Source organism: Micropterus salmoides, unplaced genomic scaffold, assembly GCF_014851395.1.
Source record: "Micropterus salmoides isolate LMB-PRFRI ecotype aquatic unplaced genomic scaffold, ASM1485139v1 Ms_hic_scaffold_15, whole genome shotgun sequence".
Lineage (NCBI taxonomy): Eukaryota > Metazoa > Chordata > Actinopteri > Centrarchiformes > Centrarchidae > Micropterus > Micropterus salmoides.
The window spans coordinates 23,797,402-23,818,058 of record NW_024040596.1 but is presented as its reverse complement, the minus strand read 5'-3'; the positions used below and the strand labels follow the sequence as shown (position 1 = coordinate 23,818,058).

The window sequence follows — 20,657 nt, the reverse complement described above, 5'->3', positions numbered from 1 at the left end:
ATTGTAAGATTTTAGTTCACTGAAGCCCGTGCCTGCGCTCTACTGGGTTTCCTCTTTTGGACCTGGAAAAAAAAGTTACAGTTGTCACTGTATAATTTGCAGCCTGCCAAGCCTAATCATTGGCACAATGCCATTGTGTGAAAAACCTATAGTGACATCTACTTATATATAACTTATAGTTTTAAATAATCAATTCAAAGGACACATATGGAGCATGACCACTGGTGTCGATGAAGGCTGTGGGGAAATGTCAGGCTGGGAACCACTGCAACAGTTAACTAAATGTATATTTCAATATCTTGTTATATACCCACCAACTTTGAGCGCTATCAGAAAGTTCGGCCTGAGACAGTATTTCTTCAAAAATGGTCAAATGATTAATGAATAAAATGAGAAACAGGTATGTATGGCCAGCCATTATCAGCTCACACCATACTGAACACTATTCAAATTCACATTATTATAATAAGCTGTTAAGTTATGTATTAAATTATGTATGGGACAACCCACCAAAAATAACAATACTGATATAATTGTGTCTAATGATATCTAAACCGTAGCTTTGACTTAATCTGATGAACCCAAAACTGTTTCTTCTCAGCTATGACAGCTGTTCCATATTTAAACATCAAACATGTCAAATTAAAACACCCACATTTATTTCATCATCACATGTTATGAAGGTCAAGTTCAGTGAATAATTTAAGATTTTCTGTGGACACTTGAGGGCGCCAAATACTAAGGCAGACACACAGGTGATCCGTGAGATGATGGGTTCATAAAGGCCAAGTGGAAGAATATATCCTAGTGCTCTTCAAATGTGCAAATATTCACTTTTATGTTATGTTTATGCACTTTTTTCATATATACTATGTGAGACAGTATAAATCTGCATCTCTGGCATTACATTTTACCCATCTGAACGTCTGAACGTGTTGGAAATATCCAGTTGACAACTATTTGTCTTTGGATCTCCAGGTTAATCCTCATAGCTGATGGTGTGTGGATAATTTTGGAAGATGTTAACGTATAAGGAAATCTCATTTAGTTCCAATGTGCTTGATGTGTCTGACTGTATAAACTAGCTATAGGCCTGAAACAGCATAATTTTAACCATGTTTTTAACATGTTGTATATTTACTTTTTGTGTGTTCTTTATGTTTTATCATCTTTCATTTCTTTAATCTAACACAATATACATTATTCTTGTATGTTGCATTGTGTTATGTATTCTTTTGTTTCCTTTTTAACCAATTGCAAGGCTCCACAGCAGACCTAACGGCAGCATGTCCATCCTCTCTTCCATCTGAGCGCAGCTGCCAACAGCACCGCAGCCTGAGGACAATGGCCAGCTACCCAGTGAAGCAGCAGTAACCGGGAGTGACAGCCAATGGAGAGCAGAGAGGCAGAGACATCAGATGGCAAAGGTAAATCGTCTAGTATGCAACACGGCCAAAACTTTAACCTTCAGAGAGCGTTCAGACAAATCCCTGGAGGGGGGGAATGAAAGTGCAGTGCATCAAGGGGGTCTCTCCATAGAGGTGGCAGGATGCAGCCCCAAAGAACAACTTGAAATACATGTGTTTTAACAGTACAACTCCCACCTCTGCATAAGTGTCAACATGAATACAGCTCCTGGCGTTGATCTGAAGTGAAATTAGACCACCTTGGTGTGGGGTACCAAAACGCCTGCAGGTTTAAAGTACACCTATCTGCTAATAGGAGGCAGGAGAACATTCAAGATCAGGTAACATACTGGCCAAAGGATGTTCAACACTGTATTTGACATATCCTCCACCACAATAATAATGTTACAAATTACTCTCACCCTCTGTTAATATTTTGTCACTCTTTGTTTAATGTATACAAAATATAAACTGAAGAACTAAAAATTATATATTACATTCCTGTTAAAGCCTGCAAAAAGAAACATATGGAGCTAAAAACCTGCTAAATTAAGTACACAAAAGGATTGGTAAGATAGAAACCATGTGGCGTTATGTATGTTCAGTTGATATTGCTATGCAAACTGATTGAATCATTTTTACTTCCACTCTGGCTTTTCTTTCATTGCCAAAGAAAAAAACAAATCACTTTTTAACCTGTTTCTTTTCATGGCAGCAATTCACAGCATGTAAATAATCTCATCAAAGAAAAACTTGTCCTAGACTAATTAATTGCCTTTAGAGATGAGTTTTTCCTTGTCTATGAACAGATTTTGTAAAGTTTTTGTCAAACAAAAGCATATATTTTCTCCATCCTGGAATTCCTGAAGATGAAGAGAGTGTGGAGTTATTTATGAATCTGATTAGGACACTGAAGGAATCTGGCCACTGGTCTTCACCACGGCAGGATGATCATAGAGAGACTGGAAGGGGGCAGGGTGTATGTTTATACCAGGGTGGGGGGTAGTAGATGTGTTTACAATGGGTAATGAACCAATCAGCGGGCTGCCCGGGGGGGATGTGGGGGTGCCTGTTAGGGGAATGGGGGTTACCCCCCATCTTTCCTCTTCCTGAATGTGGGTCACTTCCCATCCTCGGGTGATCTCCCTCGTGTTAGGAACAATAACCCTCCTGCGCCCCCCAAAACCCTTATCAAACCACTTACTCATCAATGATGCTCTTAATTAAGCTGTGTTGTCTCATTAGCTCTCTCCTGATGTCTCACATAGGCCTTGTACAATCATCCGTACATTCATTGTTATTATCCAGCTATTTCCAAAACCAGTTATTGTGGGTGATCTCTTGTGACAGGAGATGATGTATGTAGGAAGCCGTCTATTTGTGTGTACCTCAAACGTCTTATTAAAAACAACATCGTTCCTATTCCTTTGATTCTCTCCCACAGGTCAGAGGGTAGGAGTATAGGGTAGCAGTATTCAATTTATTGGACTGACAGCATGCGCTCTAAAATGTCTTCTGGGAATCTTCAGAATGCAATCAGATAAACCATATAAGGTACATTAACAAGACTATTTAAAAGGAGTTTGTTAACCTTGATGGAGTTTCAGCAAAGCTCTAACATAAAGATAGGAAACACTGATTTTTCCATTGAAGAGCCTTTTATCTTCCTTTAAATCTTTGGAGAAGCTCCATTGACCTACTAGCTAGCGAGCATAATGTGGTAACAACCTCGTCCCTCTTTTCAGTTTGGGTCCTGATTGTTTGAAGAAAAAAAACACAAGGAAAGGTCAGCAGACATGCAAGGCCTTAGAGAGTCATGCTTTAAGTGGTTGCCCCCCGCAGGCCATTTGGTCTCAGCATGAAAAGAGCAGGGGCGATGGCAAATAGCATTCACTTTATACCTTTCCTAATCTCTTTGTCTGGTCAAAGAAAGACCTACCATCACACAAAGAGGAATCAAACTTCAAGAATGAAAACAGCTATGTGTAAGACAAGTTAAATCTAGTTAATTTAATATGACACATTTTCTTCACACATTTGTTTGTTTTGTTTTGTTTTTTGCTATAGCTTTTGTTTTTGATTAGGGGATATCTGCCTTAGTGTAGTGGTTGTAATTAGATCCGGTTCAGCTGACACAAACAGTCACAGGACTGCTCTTTTTTTTATGTGAAGTGACACCATTAATACACATGACGCACAATGATGTTCATATTGGATGTGGGGGATGTTTCATATTTGTTCACAAAATGCTCAAAATGGACCCATTATATATGTGTTACAGATTTCCAATTGACAGCCTCGAGTGATTTTTAAGGCTTGGGGCCTCTTCAGTATCAGCCTTTTCAATAGCAGCCTTTTGAGGTCTTGGTCTATCTAAACTACTGTAGCAAGGTTGAAGCCTGTCCCAACACACTTTGATTCCCCAATCTTTCTTTTTCTAGACACCAATATAATTTTCTTCACTTTTTAGACTCATGGAAGATATATACTGAGTGACCAGAAAAATAGAAATGTTGTAATGCAAGAAAGTACTGCAATAAAATCTACCTACCTACTGGTTAATATATATATTTCTTTTTTGTCTTTCCCTCCCTCTTTCTCCCAGTTTGAATAGCCCAATTCATTTTATGGTGTACAGCCGTCTTGGGAATTGCTAAAGCCAGATTTACGGTTGATGCAAGGGGTTAATGGGAGTCCCGCCACAGATTCCTACAGTATAGGTTTTTATTTAATTACATTCCCCACACTAACTGTGTTTACATTCTTTCATTTACTTTGTGATATGAGTGATGGTGGGATGGTCTGCTTTTTTACATTACCAAATATGAGACTTTTTCGTGCTTTGAGTCCCCATGTCTCAACAATAACTGTAGCCTTGACATGTAGGTTCAAACCTTCAATCTACTGTTGGAAGAGTTTTCTGAGAGACATGTTTCTTTCATGACGTGAAGTTGTGAGCCTCATTCGATCAGAGCTGGCTAACCCACCAACCAGTAGTCAGGAGTTTCTAGTGCAGCAAGCAAGTAGATTGTCCCTCACTGGCTTCCCACAGATAAACATGACCAGTTGTGTTTATTGGAATACAAAACCAGTTTGGAGAAACTTCCAGCTGGAATGTGAATCATTTGGGCTTGGCACTCCCCCGATTTCTACTGAACACCTATGGGAGATTCTGGATAATATACTCGACAGATGACCAACAGCTTTGTCCACCACCTTCTTCAAAATGACAGAATATCTTTTGTAAGAATGGTGTTCATCCCTCTAGCAGAGATCCACAGACTTGGAGAATTGATGCCAAGGAGCACTGAAGTTTCTCTGGAGGCTAATGGAGTTACTAAGACACTTGAAGACGTCTTCCTCATTTGTGAACTATCTTTCTAATCAAAAATCTTTCTGATATATTGTTTAACTTATGTAGATGGGAAAAGGTGCATTACACAAGTAGTATTTATTACTGGACTGTTATATTGGACTACTTTACAGTGTTCCAGAGTTTCTATTTTTCTGGTCACAAGGTGTACATCAAAGTCTGTGATGTTAATCCTACAACAGCCATTGGCATACATCCCACTTTAAAAGAGGGCACCAGGCCACAGTAAAACACCCTTATTAAAAACAACTCAAAGTCAGGGATACTGCTTGTGATCCCTTTGTGCCCTTAGTTACCCTTCATCCCTCCTGCTGCACCCCCTCTTTTCCCACATCCACCCATACCTACACACTCGCATGAGCTTGATCACTCACAATCATTCACACATAAACTTTGGTCATGCTTCCTTGCACCCCTCAACCCTTCATCCCTTAGGTTCAAAGGCATAATTAGAAGGCGGAGGTGGGTGGCGGAGGATGAGGTACCAGTCGTTGGGAGTTACTCAAAAAGCCGGTGCATTTCTTAAGACTAGCCTTGCCGCCTCTGTGACTTAAACCCTGTTGAACATCACACGGATCCACATCAAGGGGAAGGATGGGGAGAGGGTGGGAGAGAGAGCGAGACCAATCGGGCAGCTCGTTAGCCCGGCTTATTAATCGCTCTGTCGCTGAACATTTCATGACCTGTCTATCCTAAACAGCTCAGCTCACCACCCCTGCCACTCTGCCTTTTTTTAAATGTTGTGTGAGTTGAGAGGGGTTGGGTCAAAAGGGGGCGGAGACTGGCTGATTCTGAGGGGTTAGGGGGCAGGTGTTTTAATGGTAAGCCGAGAGCAGTCCATGTTGCAATTATCTCACTTTGCTGCACTTACAGAATGCTTGACCTGCTTCTCAGCATCGATATGGGACATTTCTCAGGGCGAGGCAGGGGTCAGCACAGAGGGTGCGGATCTACGTGGGAGTGTGTATGTGAAAGAGAGATACTTTTGACTGTGTTTGTGAGAAAGAATATGCATAAGTGTGAAAGTGTGTTTAAGTGTGTGTTGGTTTTTTTACCTGTTAGCTGCCCTGTGGAGGGAGTGAAGGCGTGAGAGCCTCCGTCTTCCTGGGTGGGCGATAACAGGGGTTGGATAGAAGACAAAGTTAGTTTTGGCTGATTTATCTTATCACAAGACCCAAGTACAAAAAAACCCAACCTATTCTTTTAGAAGTAGGACAAAAATACACACTCATACAATAAGAAGACATACAGGATATTGCTATAAAAGATATCTAGGATGCTGGATTATGTTGTTTTGTGAAAGTTAATTTGTATAATATTTCCTCAGCCTTACAGAAACAATTGCCGGGGTAAATGTTTTAATGTCACTATATGCTTTCCATAGTTATAGTTAAAAAAAAAACTAACTAAAATATATTGTCTCAGTTAATTCCAATTGTATATAGCGGTATCTATGCAGATAGTTTTTGTTTTATTTGACCAGATTTTGAGAGTCTTTCACAGAGATATAATAAAACCAATAAAACACAAACCACCTGTGTAACAGAAAGATTTTATGGGTCCTTCAAAGATCCTCTGGTCTGCAGTGCAGTGTTTAGCCTCCAGATCTGCTGGTCTGAGCTGCTGGTCATGGCTTTTGTTTTATTGAGAATACAGAGATACCACTTGCAGAGGAGCACTCTGTTGGTCCTAAGTGAAAGCTTTCCTCATTTAAACCCTGTAATTTTTCTAACTTTCTTCCCTGTGTGCTAAACATTTGATGCACTATTCCTGCCAGCAATGCAAAACTGAGGTGTTAACTACAGCAATTAAGAATATTCCAGTAGCACTAAAATGCTCCTGATGGACGCAGCAGTAATGATTATGTTCACTTTGAGACACAAAAGAACAATAATTATTTTCTCCTCTTTTTACTCTGTAGAGCAGAATGTCTGTTTCTACCCAGACTTTGCCATCTAACTGATGGTAAAACGTAGTGTTAACAGATCTCTGTTAGTCAAGAAGTGACATCTGTCAGGAGAGATGATTTTGCTGGGAAGCATTCCACCATCAGGTTTCTGGCGTACACTGCCACCAACATTATTCCTGCATGAATCAGATGGAGGAACAGCTGCTCGGGTTTACTCAACTGGAATTTATAACAGAAACACTTTGGCAAAAGAAAGTGCAAGACATGGGTCTTCTTCCACCATGTAATTAAGTATCACTGTGTTGTTTAGCTGAAACATGACATTGTTTTATTTACATGTCTGATTTTAGCGACCACTTTGTAGAAGCTAATGGGGTTACAGAAAAAGAAAAAAGAATAAATGCCCTATGGTTCAGGAATCGTGTTCTTCATGTTTGTGCTCATCTTTCATTTAAATGTAGCCTTATAAAAGGGTATTTAAATAATTTATTAAATCATTTTAAAGGAGACTACAGAGAAAAGCTATTCTAAAAGAGTATTCCTAACAAGATAACAATGAGTTATTTATGTTAAATTCTAATGCAAGTCAATCGCTTTCACCACAGTCAGATTTATGAACACTTTCACACGTCATAATCCTGACTCAACCACCTGTTTACCTGCCTTTCTTGGCAGAAGACACACACCTGGGCTTGTTGGCAGGAATCAGCAGTTACTACTTGTTTGCCTGTAAAGTCGTGATCTGCTTCAAAGCACTGCTCGGAAATTTCAAAAGCATGACAGGTTCACTAGACGAGGCTGTTAAAACTTTACAATTTGTCCCTTACGCTATGCTTTGTGTGAACTAAAAGAGTCCCTGTTAATCATCAAACTGTTGTTTTAAATAGCCTGGGATTTACAGTAAACACTCACACGTACTGTACAGTGACACACACACCTGGTCCAGAGGCAGGACTGAGGAGAAAAATGAAAGGAAAGTTGGCGTTATATGAGGAGCAAGTCCAAAGGCTCAAGAGGGATTTTAGAGCTGCACGAACGAGGCTTCCCACTAGTCATCCTTCAAGTTCATACATTTATAACATATAACATAAAATATGGTTTGATGGAGACTTTTATCAAACATATTTAACACAATTTCACAAAGTTAATAATGACAGAGAAAAGGTGTGATTGCTCTGGAGTTAGCTTGTGGTCTAGGTAGTTCCTTCTGGTCTAATCTATTGATGTAATATGTGTCAGAATAGTTTTGAAGTTGTTCTAGTTACAACCCTGGCTAACACTGGTAGATGTTATTTTTCTTTGTTTTGCTGCATATTAATTAAAATTTTGGGGCAATTGCCTTAATTGAGCTTAGTAGAGCGGAAGATAGACAGGAAATGCAGGAGAGAGGGGAATACATGCATCATATGTGGTAAGGACCCTGTTTTGCTGGGTTTTTGCTTATGAATCTGCAAAATCACTTTCATCATACATTGCATAGGGTCACAGCATTCAAGACCAATTTACAGTAGGTCTGTCTTTCATGTCTACAGCTCTGGATAATGTTTACTGGACCATGAACCACAACATCTCTGGTGAGTGGGAACTTTGTTGCTCATTTTCTTTATGAATTTGATTTCCTGTCATCTCTCTACTATCTACTATTAAATAAAGGAAGGTGTTCCATGCAAGTAAATGCACTGGTTGTGTGAATAAGGAAATTGACAATCCTTGCTCAGCAATTACTGGTCAGACAGGCTTCAGCAACATGGCCACCTGTAGCAGGGTTAAAAAAGATCATGAAAACATAAATTGTGAAACTAACAGAGGTGCACAGAGAGCTTTGGGGGAGAGGGGACACACACACAAACACCTGCACCTGTACATACTGTTAATGTAATTCTGTTCTCCTTTGTCTTTTCAATTATCCTTTTGTTTGTTGTTTGGCAGATCTCCTCCTCTTCACCTCTCCTCACTTTGGCAGACAGTGAGTCTATTATTTCCCTTCTTCTCTCTCTCTCTCTCTCTCTCGGTGTCACTGTAGACAGACAATGACAGCAATCAGCTGCCAAACCCACATCCATAATTACACCTCTAACAGAGAGATGGACCGCCCTCTTGTCAGTCAGAGACACAATAAACCATGACAGTGACCATAGAGAAACACCTGGGTGAATGTCTCATAGGTGACGAAAGGCTAATGTGGTGTTGAAGTGTGGCGCCATGCCATGAGCGAACTCATGCCCTTGTAATCTAGAGAAGCCAGAGGAAATGGCTGACAGAATGACTTCCTGAAATGTTAAATTTGCAGTTACACAATCATAAATAGTGTTGTCTCCTCTCCCAAGGCCAAAATGTGTATTACAGCTTCTACGGTCCAGACAGTATAAAAGAACTGTGTTCTAAAACACTGGTGAAAATTTTAAAAGGCATTGAACAATAAAATGTAGCTATACTGGTGGTGGCAAATATGCAAAATGACTATATGCAAAGGTTTTTTATTTGAAAACTAAATCAGACTGAACTGCACTTTGGAATAGTAACACAGCAAATATTCCATCTATTGTTTTTGACAAATCTCCCTTGATTTCAGAATTATAAAGTAATATAATATATAATCTTATTATAAGATTGACTACATATATATTTTTTAAATATTTTGCAATTATTTAACAGCATGTCACTCATTCTCGTTTTTTCAGTGAATGAAGTCTTTCCAGTACACCTTAGCACCAGAGGCGCTGATGCTAGTAGTTACAAAAGACTGTAGAGCATGTAAAGCATCATGGGACAATTTGTAGTGTAGCATACTGTGGAGTACTGTACATACCGTACAGTCATCAGAGTTAAACATGACAGCTTGTTCTTCTTTCCTTTTTTGTTCTTTTCCCATTTTATCTTTTTTGCCATTAACTGGATCAAACTACAAAGCTGAACTATGGAAGTTTGTTTCTAGTTTTACATGACTGATACCATTAATTCATGAAAATACTTATTTAAAGAAGAAAACACAATTTAAAGAATAACAACTTTGGGTATGTTAAACCCACCAAAGTAATTTTTGAGATCTAGAAATAAGGTCACATTTCTGAAAGTTGGTCCAACAGGGCAAGGAACTCAAGCAGTCAGGTGATCAGACAAGTTTTCAACAAGCTGACCTTAACAGGATTATCGAAACCACATTATTCTGAGGCTGAAAGGAAGCATAACCGACAATGTTGCTAATAATCCCAAATTGCACAAGCAAACAGTGAGTTTACACAACTATTGCATGCATAGTTGGTCACAGTTGAACCTGGAAAAAGGTCTGTAAACTGTGGTGGATGTTTACCACTGATAATTTGGGTGATAATTGTACCATTTGCCTTTAGCTTCCAAATAACTTACCTAACCTGGAGGTTTAAAACCTGCCTGATTGAATGACTCCTTATGTTTCTTATTCTATTTTTAGCAATGTTGCGGATAGATTTCAGTAATTACTTTGGTCAGTACAATGTAATCATAACGAATGAAACTCATCAGCTCACAACTCACTTAAGATATCTTTTGCAAGAGAAACCTGAGAACAAATTACATGCATAGCAGAGATGGGGACTCGAGTTAAGTCGCACACACAGTGACTCAACTTGAGACTCGTCCTCAAAAGACTTCAGACTTGACAAGGCACAAGGGACTTGTGCAGGGAACTAACCTGTACAGCACAGATTAGTTTTCTGGTATCAGAAAACTAGCAAATCTGGTGTCATAGTTATTAGCTTTGAGTTTAAATAAGGAGGGCAAATATTGTGTCAACTTGTGTCAACTTGGATATACAGGTTTTATAAATTAAAACAGAGGAATTACTTCCAGATGTCAGTGATGGCCAGTGCAGTATTTAAATGGGGATTAAATATATAATTAAATTGTACTTACTTTTATTCTCTAGGTATTTATCTCTCTGTTTCTCTCGGCTTCTTATCTTCCCTCTTCCTCCTGTACCAGCCCTCACATTGGCACTAACATTTCTCTCTCAATAGATCTCTTTTTTCTTTTCTTTTCCGTCTTTTTTGCTTTGCCTCTAATTTATCCATGCTCTCAGTTGACCTTCCTACCCCGTCTGTCTGTCTCTCCCCTCCCAGAGCTGATCTCTGCCAGTCACGTTTCATATGTTCCCATAAATGGGCCTTCATCACCCACTGGCACTGGCATAATCGCTAACATGACTTCACTAGCCGTCCCCTCATGTTAATTTCAGTGTGCATTTCTTGGGTTGCTAGCTTCAGGCTTTACACTTGTTTCCTACATTGACATTATCCACATTATCCACAAAGCACATCGCTTTGTTGCATGACAAAAATGCAAGCACTGACGCACATGTACACACATGTATACACATACACGTCCGCACGCACACACACACACGCACACCAACACACAGTCAAGTGTGTGGGCACTTGTAAATTACTTGTATATTGTATATACTTAAGGGATGGATGTCAGTCTAATGAAAAGAGCAGCAGGACCGGGATACTCAACAGGGTAAACTAAACAGACATTTTTTTGATAAAATGCTTGTCAGGTCACAGTCATTCATAACTCATTGACATCATGTGTGTTGCTTCACAGGACATCACTACATGAAAACAGGTGGATCCGGAAAAACGTGTGACCTGTAAAATATACACTTAAAAGAACAGTTCGGGATGTTTAAAGTGGGGCTGTATGAGGTACTTATCCATAGTCAGTGTATTGCCTGCAGTAGATGGCAGTCAGTGTGTGCCCAGTTTGGAGAAAGAGAGAGTTGTTTTGGCATGGAAGCTAAGCAATGTACTGCTGTGGACAGGGTCAGCATAAGGTGACCAGATTTCTGAAATGAAAACCCAGGACATTTTAGGTTTGGTGGTCAGTATGTCATTAAAAAATATAATGTTATATGTAATATAATTATATAGGGGGGACAATTTTGGTTTTATAATCTGTCAAATATAACCCTCATGAATATAATCAAGTCATTTCAGGGAACAAACACTTATTTGGCGACCATTGTGATTATTGTGTTAAAAGAAATGTTTAGGTATCACAAAGACATACCTTTGTCATAAAGTGATGTTTATTTGCACGTTATGTCTGTTTGATACAGATAAAAGCAGCTGTAGTTGTAAAGAGACTGGGCAATACAGCTTTAATATACTGCACGCTCACATGGATGGCAATCAGTTTTTGGCAGACAATCACTTTCGCTCCTTTTCCACTGCACGGTACCAGCTCAACTTGACTTGCTTCGCCTTGCCTTTTTTTGTACCTGTACCTGCTTCCAGGTCCTTTTTTGTATCCCCTCCGTCAAAGTTCCAAGCGAGCTGAGGCGATACTAAAATGTGACGTGACAGCAGACTACTGATTGGTCAGAGAGAATAGTCACTATTCACTGAATCATCATTGCGCACACCGGACAGAGACCAGCAGAAGAAAGTTTAAAATTTTACAATTTACATACGTTATTTCATCACTAAATCCACTTATGAGAAGTTTTGAGGTGAAAAAACATTTGTGTAGATTTCGAATATTGACAGTTTTACGAGAAGTGATGGCGGAACAAAAATGTGCTTGAAAGTTTTCGGAGTTGAGGAGCTCTGCAAGTGGCAGCGGGGGTGTGAGGCCAGCCAGCCGCCTGCTCACAGAGTCCTCTGGTCCCAGTGTCACAGAGATCACTGCAGCAACAACGGCAGAGGAAAACACAGCTGTAAGGTTTTCTTACTTATCTGTCTTTACATTCTCAGTAATGTTGACACTTTTTAACTTAAATAAAGAGACAGCTGTGTGTGCGTAGCTGGTGTGTGTGTTGCATTGAAAATTACCTTCGCAGCAGTGTGGCGTCGCTATGACGACCAGCTACATTGAGGGGTACTATCTCTGGGTACGCTCTGCAATGGAAAATGGAGCACCGCCAAACCGAGTCGAGTCGAGCTGGTACTGGTAATGGAAAAACATTTTTGCATTTTTGGCACGGCACATGTATGCTCTGCTGTCCAGTCTTTCTGGCCATGTAAAATCACAGTTAAAAATGGGCACATTTCCGTGGACAGCTCCAGACGGGGACAGGCCACCAAAACCGGGGACTGTCCCCGGAAAATGGGGACATCTGGTCAGCAACTGCTAGCTACTGTTAACTGTAGCTGAGGTTATCAGCTCGCTCTGCTTGAACTGGGGGCTCCAAATGGTCCACAGCGTCTGCACTAACGTTAAAGATTTGAACACCAACACACCCCCAGAGCACCAAGCTTCCAGTCTGGGCAGAGGAAGCCAGGACGGCTAGCTACACGGCTAACTGAGCTAACTAGCTAGCAGCAGCCATCGTTAGCAGTAATTAGCAGCTAAAGTAACTGCCAACAACAAGTATGCCATCTGTCCATCAGAAAACTAACCCAGCAAAAGTATAGGCAGAGCAACCAGAACACATCAGAGGGAGAACCAGGCAATATTTTCTCTATCAAATCTGATCTAGTTTCATCAAAATCAGTGAAAAAAGTTATGTTTTTGTACTGTAATTAATGAAGCCTAGTCTTGCAAAGAGCTTTCTCCAACATGGATGTATAAAGGGAACAGAATCAGTGAGGTCTCTTGTCTCGTTTGTGGTTTGATAAACAGTAAAATCACCAAATTCAGTGACCCATATCCCAACACATTCTCATCCCAGGGCGTCAAATACTGACACTTAAAAAAGATCAGGGTACCCTTCAGCGTCTGTATGAAACGCCTTTTTAATATGAGGTCTTCAGCGTCTGTAGGAAATGCCTTTAGGTTGAGGATAAGATCAAGGTGTGGGTTAGGTTAGGCACCAAAACTACTTGGTTAGGTTTAGGAAAGATCATGGTTTAGGTTAGGTTTAGGCATGAAAACTAAAGATTGTGTTTTGGGTTGAAATAAGTTTATTATGTGACGGCGGATAGGTTACATTAGAGTTACTTGAACGCTCGGGGCGTCTCATATAGACTCTTAAGGGTACCTTGTGCGTCAAATACCAACGTTTTGTCAGGCTTTCTCAAAGCGTTGGTATTTGACACCCTGGGATGAAGCTGGGCTATTTTCCGAGATAAAGGTATTGTAACCGTCATAGCTGTTGAGCACACCGTCAAGAGGATGAGACAGTATGGGCAACAAGCATTAGTTGCTGCCTAGACTGGCATTGCAAGACCTCTCCACGCTTTGATTCAGCAATGTGCCAGCTGGTTCCTGTCCCTCGGCAAGATTCCAGAAGTTGGCCAATCAGAAGAAAGTGGGCTTTTAGGGCCTTAAAGAGACAGCCGCTAAAAGGGAGTGTTCAGAAAGAGAGTGAATGGAGCTGCTACATCAGTAGACCTTATATAAAAAATTACGTGTATTTCTCCCATGAAGCATGTAAACATTTTCTAGTAGACACCTAAAACAAAAGTCTGAACCTGAAAAGCAGCATAATATGGGCCTTTAATGATAAAGCAAACCATCACCTACTGTTAAAACCTGATTGCAGCAGAATGATTCCTGTTACACAGGCCTAATGGTACAATCAAAGATGGCTTTTAAAGAGATGATACTGTTCCTTATAAAGTCATCTGTGAGTCATTGAGCACCATGGTTTTTCATAAAGTTCAACTAATTACTGTTTACGACTGATTCTTCATGAACACAGTTGTTGAATTTGCACTCAATAGGCAATAGCCTTGATAGCGGTGTTGTGTTATTTTTGGATTAATGGAATCCAGTGTGCAGAATCAGCTGGAATTCTTGCATTAGTTAATCCATTATGAATTCTCCTTCATTTTCTTCCAGGACCTTCATTGTCTATTAGTTTGAGAATAGGCACGAGCCAGTCAGATCGAGCCCACACCCTCCCTGTTTACACTGCCACTAATGACTTGTCCCTTGCTCCAGCCCTGCCACAGCCATCCACACATGGAACTAATTCTATCTCTGCACAACACAAAGGCCGCCTGCTGGATTGCTCCACCAGCATCATCCTATAAAACAATCTGTTACTAAGGCAACAAGTGGTGTTGGAGACATACATAATTTAACCAGGAGCAGGGGTTGATTGTAGGTGGCCAATCACTGAAGAGAGAGTGTATGGGCCAAGGAGAGCTTTGGAGAAACACAATAAGGATGACATCAGTGTCCGCATGTGCACATAGAAATAGAGTCATTGTGTTTGTCTTGGCCAGCCTATATGTAATTGCTATTAGTGGGCTTTTGTGAAAAGCTTGTGTCAAAACACGAGATATCATCTTGCACAAGCCATGAAAGCTGTTTAGAGAAAGATGTAATGAGCCTATGGTATTAATGTGTATTAAGGCACTATAGGATCATTCCTGTCAAACTAACTTGGACTTGCTTACCAAGCAAAAGGAACAGATTTAAAAAAAGAATAGTCTTGGGAAAAAACTGCGTGGTTGCTATAGTAAAATCTCTTCAGCACAACTGCACTGTGAGAATCAGACTGTAAATATTTGGTCAAACTGTGGATTTTTCCTGGTGTGTCTTTACTTTGCTTTAACATGCAACGAGGAGCCACATGAGCATCCTGGCGGTATAATGTAATGTCATATTTTCGTTCAGTCTTGGTAAATCTAGGTCAAGGGGGCTGCCGAATGAACAGAACCCGTTTCACTGAGTGTAATATAAACACTTTGCCCCAGTCTGTGCCTGCATGACCACATTCCTCGATGCCTAAGCCCTCACATTCCTATAATCCCCACATTTCAACCTCAAGAAGACTATAAAACCCTAAAATGTAATTCACCTATGCATGCCCAACATTCCTTTTTTAAAATAAAGACAAAATGGTACATGACTTCTTCTTTTACCTTTCATTGTTTGGAAGGTATTTGTTGTTTGTGAACAGTAATGATGCAATCATGACTAGTGCATGCTGCACAATGAGGAATTTTACACACAAAAGGAGTTGACTTTGGCTTTAAGCACTGTTGATAACAAACGTCAAGAATTGGGTCTGAGTATTGATAGCAAGGGATTACAACACACCTGATCAACAGGAACACAGTAAGCATTCCTAAGATGACCCTCATGTGCCTTTAATGCTTAACTCTGCTGTAAATAGAAAGTTATAGATCAGTTTGAAATGGGATTACACCAAGTCATGACACTGTGTCGGCGCAGCAGTAGAGCCTTGAGATGTTATGGCGATGGTGTAGTAAACGTCTCGAGATGAGGTGGAAATAGATTTCTGACATGGACAACTCATCCTGGAGGTTTGTTTGTATGACTGCCCAGACTTTGGGGGGAGAAAGATGGGGAGTTATGGGTGGACAGATCGGTGGACCGGCACAGATTGCTTCCGGGCCTTTCTGAGTGCCAGCGTCCAGACGGATGATGATTAACTGGGGATGACTGGTGCTGGCTGGAACCGACCTGAGATCAAATTATGTCTCGTCCAAAATAGAACCTGTACCTTTTGCCTTCATGTCTCAACGCTTTCTCCCCTCCCTCCCTTGGTGTTACCCTCCCTCCAACCCTGCCTCCGCTCTTTTTTTCCTTCCTCCCCCTCCTTTTACTCCCTTCCTCTTTCCATTCTTGCTCCTTCCCTTCATCTTCGTTCCTTCCCACCATCACTTTCCCTGCTCCATTTCCTCCTGCCCTTTTTCTTACTTTTAAACCTTCCTTCCTCTACGTCCTTCCATTACTTTCTTGCTTAATCTCTTGTTCCCTCAATTCCTTCTGTCTTGTTTCACTTCTAACCCTAGACAATGATGTACCCTAATGTAAATAACATTTTTAAGGTTGCTCAGTAAGTCTTCTTACACTCAGATAATATCATATTCCCTATCAACTTGTTCCAGCTCTTTGTTGAAGCTATGTTTACACTGAGTGAAATATTCAAACCCAGATATTGTACAGATATCCATGGTGACCAGATCATGAATCCTACTACCTTTGTGACCACCTGACCTTTCCTGTAGCACCACCATGAGGTTCAGATTCTTAGTATTGTTAGTATTAGAGATCTGTGCAGCACCGCAGCTAAAAGTAACTTCCACCAATTAGTTTTTTAATGTGGGAACCATGAGAAAACCAGAGCTTGCCGTCCTCAGAGGGACAGTTTGGTGTGTAAAGGTCTATGTGGAAAGAGGACAAATGCTAACTCAGTTTGTCATCACCTCTCATGTTCTTTGCAGAGAAGTAGAAAGAAAACTCCCCCTCTTATTATTATAATAGGGGTAGAATGAATGACAGCATTTGCTGCCAGCACCTTCTGATGACTGATGATGCATAACTGTCTCTGTCATGCTCCTGAGGGGAAAACAAGGCTCAGGGATATGCACAGGCACAGGACCAAACCTAAGATTCTATGTTACTAATCAGGGGGAAAAAATAGGCTGTAGGTGCCTCGAGACGGTGGAAAATATCATTGATGTTTCAGAACACATGCAAAAGAGAGATATTACCTTTTTCCCACAATACTGATGGACAGGGGTGTAGCACAAAATTCAAAATACATAGAATTCTCTTTGTGTCTTCCCCACATCCTGATATTTAGGATTTTTTATTAAGGCATTTAATTAATGTTAGCTCTATTTCTTATTGCTCTAGTTTTAATATCTAATATGTTATTTTTATTCGATTAATCATGAATTAATGGCCTGATTTCTTATTTCATCTCAACAGATTGAAATCAAATATGAAGTAAAAGCTAGGTTAAAACGTTAAGTTTTAAATGTATGTTTAAAGACCAACAATTTCATGTTAGACTTTAGACTAGAGAAGAGGATATTCTTTTTTTACATTTTCTATGAATAGGTGGTACAGAGTCTGGTGTCACGATTTGTCCTAAATGAAAGGTTGAAGTCACAATTGTGTAAAAATAATGGAATGTGCATCTGTGACAGAATAGTTTTGGTACCATTGCAATGTGAGCAGGGAGCATGGAAACTGAAATAAATAGAACAGGTCAAACGTTTATTCTGTATGATTATAAAGCTTCAGACACATTTATAGGCAAAGTCTAAAGAAGTGCTATGAAAATATGAATCATGAATTTAAGATATTTTTAACAGGGATATAAACACAGCTGGATATTTTGGATTAAAAGTCATCATTAGGTAAACTTATAATGATCTAGCTTGAAAGGGTCATGTACCTTCAAGGAAAGTTTTGTGAAAACACCTGCAGTTAGGTAATGTGTAGAATCTCCAAGGAACAGACCATTTTTTAGAGGGAGTCACATGTTTGATAACACAGTGATTGCCTGTGTTGTCAACACACTCACAGAGTTTTATAAATGGTTATCTTTCTCCCCTGCACCCAGAATTACATAATACTATCTAACACCTAAAGGGACAGGAACACCAGCAGTGGCGTAAGGTAGTAACAATGGGACCCAGTGCAGAGTGTTATTATGGGCCCTTGCACACACGCACACACAGTCTAAAGTACCATCATGTGATGGATTTTAGAGTCGGACTGTGTCACCTAGACTTTTGTACTTGCAAAGTATAGAAGTCAAAGAGAACGTTATAAAGAGCATGGCCAGTGCTGTCATTGTCAAAATCCTGAAACGTTACTGCAAACAGCTGAGTGCAAGGGAGGTGTCCACTGTGATGAAATGACACAGACTTTTTCAGGCATTTTCAGTACAATAGCCTCCCGAATCACGACAACTACATTCCTCTTCGACAGAGAGGCAGACATTATGGTGAATAAGAAAGAAAAGTGGCCTACTCATAGACAACACCAGTCAGTTTAAAACCCACAAGCACATCCACACAATTAAATACGTAGGCCTACTCAGCAGCAAGCTGACCCCGAAATGATAACAGCTTTTAAAACAGCGGCACGGCAGCCACACCAAATCCACTGAAAAAGCACATGTAAAGTTACTCACCTATTTTGAAGGCATCCGACGAGCCTGCATTGAGCGAAATCTTTGACAATGTCCTCAGTAATCCAAAACAATCTTATTTCGGAGATTTGCAACCCACTCCTCCTGTTCTTTTCTCTCCTGTTTCTTCTTGAAAAAACCTTTATGTTTGAATAGCACATGTGCAAGCTAGCAGCCATTTAAAAAAAAATTAAAAATAGATAATCTGCATATATATCTGACATTGTAAATATTGTTTTATATTATTCAGTTAGAGGTAATGGATTATCTCCTCTTCTTCTGCATTATTTCCATTTTTTTTTACTTGCTTGATTTTTATTTATAAAATAATAATAATAAAAAATAGGACTAAGTACCGATCAGTACACAAGCTACACAGATAAATACATGGGTGGCTGTCTGGCATGGTCAGTTGGCAGACAAAACGTGAAAAGTGAGTTTCCCTTGGCAGGGTTTCTTGGCCTCGATTTTACTTTAGGAAAGATGGATTGTTGTGGATTGTTTTTTCATCATTGTAGAATTAATAAAAAGGAAAGTAACCTTCATCACCTTCACTAGGCGGTCAGAAGCTCAGTGATTAGTACTGTTACCTCAAAGCAAAACACTTGCCGGTTCAAATCAATCAGCCTCTTGAACTCTTTCCATGTGAAATTTACCCTTCCGTGTCTGTGTGGGCTTAGCTAAAATTGAGACTTATTTATCAGTGATGGGAGAAAAGTGGAACAAGTAGCCTACTGCAATAATATTCCTTTTTTTATTTTTATTAACCAGATTAATGCATTACTGTTTGATTTCCCGTGATTACACATTACATCATAGTGAAAGCTACATAACTGCATTACAACTTTAACATAATTATGCTTGCCTTGATTTGAAATTTCTGTACATATTTTATCAAGGAAAATAACTGTTGTTTCTCTTTGCTGCTTCCTTTTAGGAGGACACACCTAAGAATATGTGTTCTGTGCGATATGGAAGAACATAACTAAATCAGCCAGAAAGAAAAAAGGAGATTCTGACAGGCTGCATAGTGAAGGAAATGTCTAATCACATTCTGAACAAAATACCAGTCCAACCTCTTGAAATAATGTAAAAGTAAAGTAATGATATTTATTGCACTTTCCTTATAAAGATATGTAATGTAATATAATTGCAATGGCATTTTTTAGACAAAACACTGAAAACAAATGTTGGCATTGGGTTGTCTGTCCATCTGGCAATGTAAGCAAACAAAACAAGACTATTAATACAGGTGATGAATTAGAAATCACATACAAATGTATTATAATGAGTCTGGTTTTAATTGCTCACCATGATTAATTATGCTGTGGTTTGTTACTTCTCATAATTTCTTATACATAACAAAAATCCCTGTTTACCACCGGACATCCACATGGCCAAGAAAACCACACAGGTGCTGAATGTCCTTGCCCTGTAATCATTTTCTCCACCCTCTCTCCTGTCCTGCTACCCCTCTGTGGTTACTGAATGAGTTTTGTCTGTGTTTGGATGAGCTCATTGGAAAAAGATGTGCCGAAGCTCCACATCTTTCATCTTCCTGCCTGAACAGAGACTTGGACAACACACCCTGGTGCTCTCAAACAAAACAGGTTGGATGTATGTCCATGCAGCAGAATTCTTCAGTTTTGGAAACTTTGTTTCCAGTCCAGAGGGGAAAGACTGGAAATACTGCATTGAGGAAGTTGACAATTAAAAAGGAACTACAAAACAATGCACCTCTTCTACAACTGCTACAACTTCTTCTGCACTGCTGGCCCTTAATGTTCAAATTTATCTTAATTTTTCTTCTCCAGACAGAGGCCATAATTAAAAGAACACTTCATGAAAAGTCTATCTTTTGAGGATAAAATACTCATACCCCATAGCTTTGAAGTACCTGGGAACACGTGCAAATTACCAGCAGGGCAAAATGGGCAACTGCTCCTGTGTTCCACACACTAAATGTCCCAGGTTTGTCAGTTTTGGTAACTTGACCAATTTCAGTGTTTTTGGGAAGTAAATCACTAAAGTATAATATCAACTAAGGTGGGTCCTGCATTATTAACTAATTGTATGACCCTGTTTTGTTGAGGTCAAGTCGAAATCTAGTTTTAAGACCATAATTATTTAAATGTGACATTG

At 39.8% G+C, this 20,657-nt stretch overlaps 1 long non-coding RNA gene across 1 annotated transcript; it reads left to right on the top strand.

Moving 5' to 3' along the window:
* The first annotated feature begins 1,270 nt into the window (after positions 1-1,270).
* Positions 1,271-19,660, top strand: LOC119903965. Its single transcript, XR_005444635.1, has 4 exons — positions 1,271-1,427; positions 8,221-8,262; positions 8,618-8,654; positions 19,453-19,660. It is a non-coding gene; the product is annotated as an uncharacterized LOC119903965 (long non-coding RNA).
* Positions 19,661-20,657: the final 997 nt, after the last annotated feature.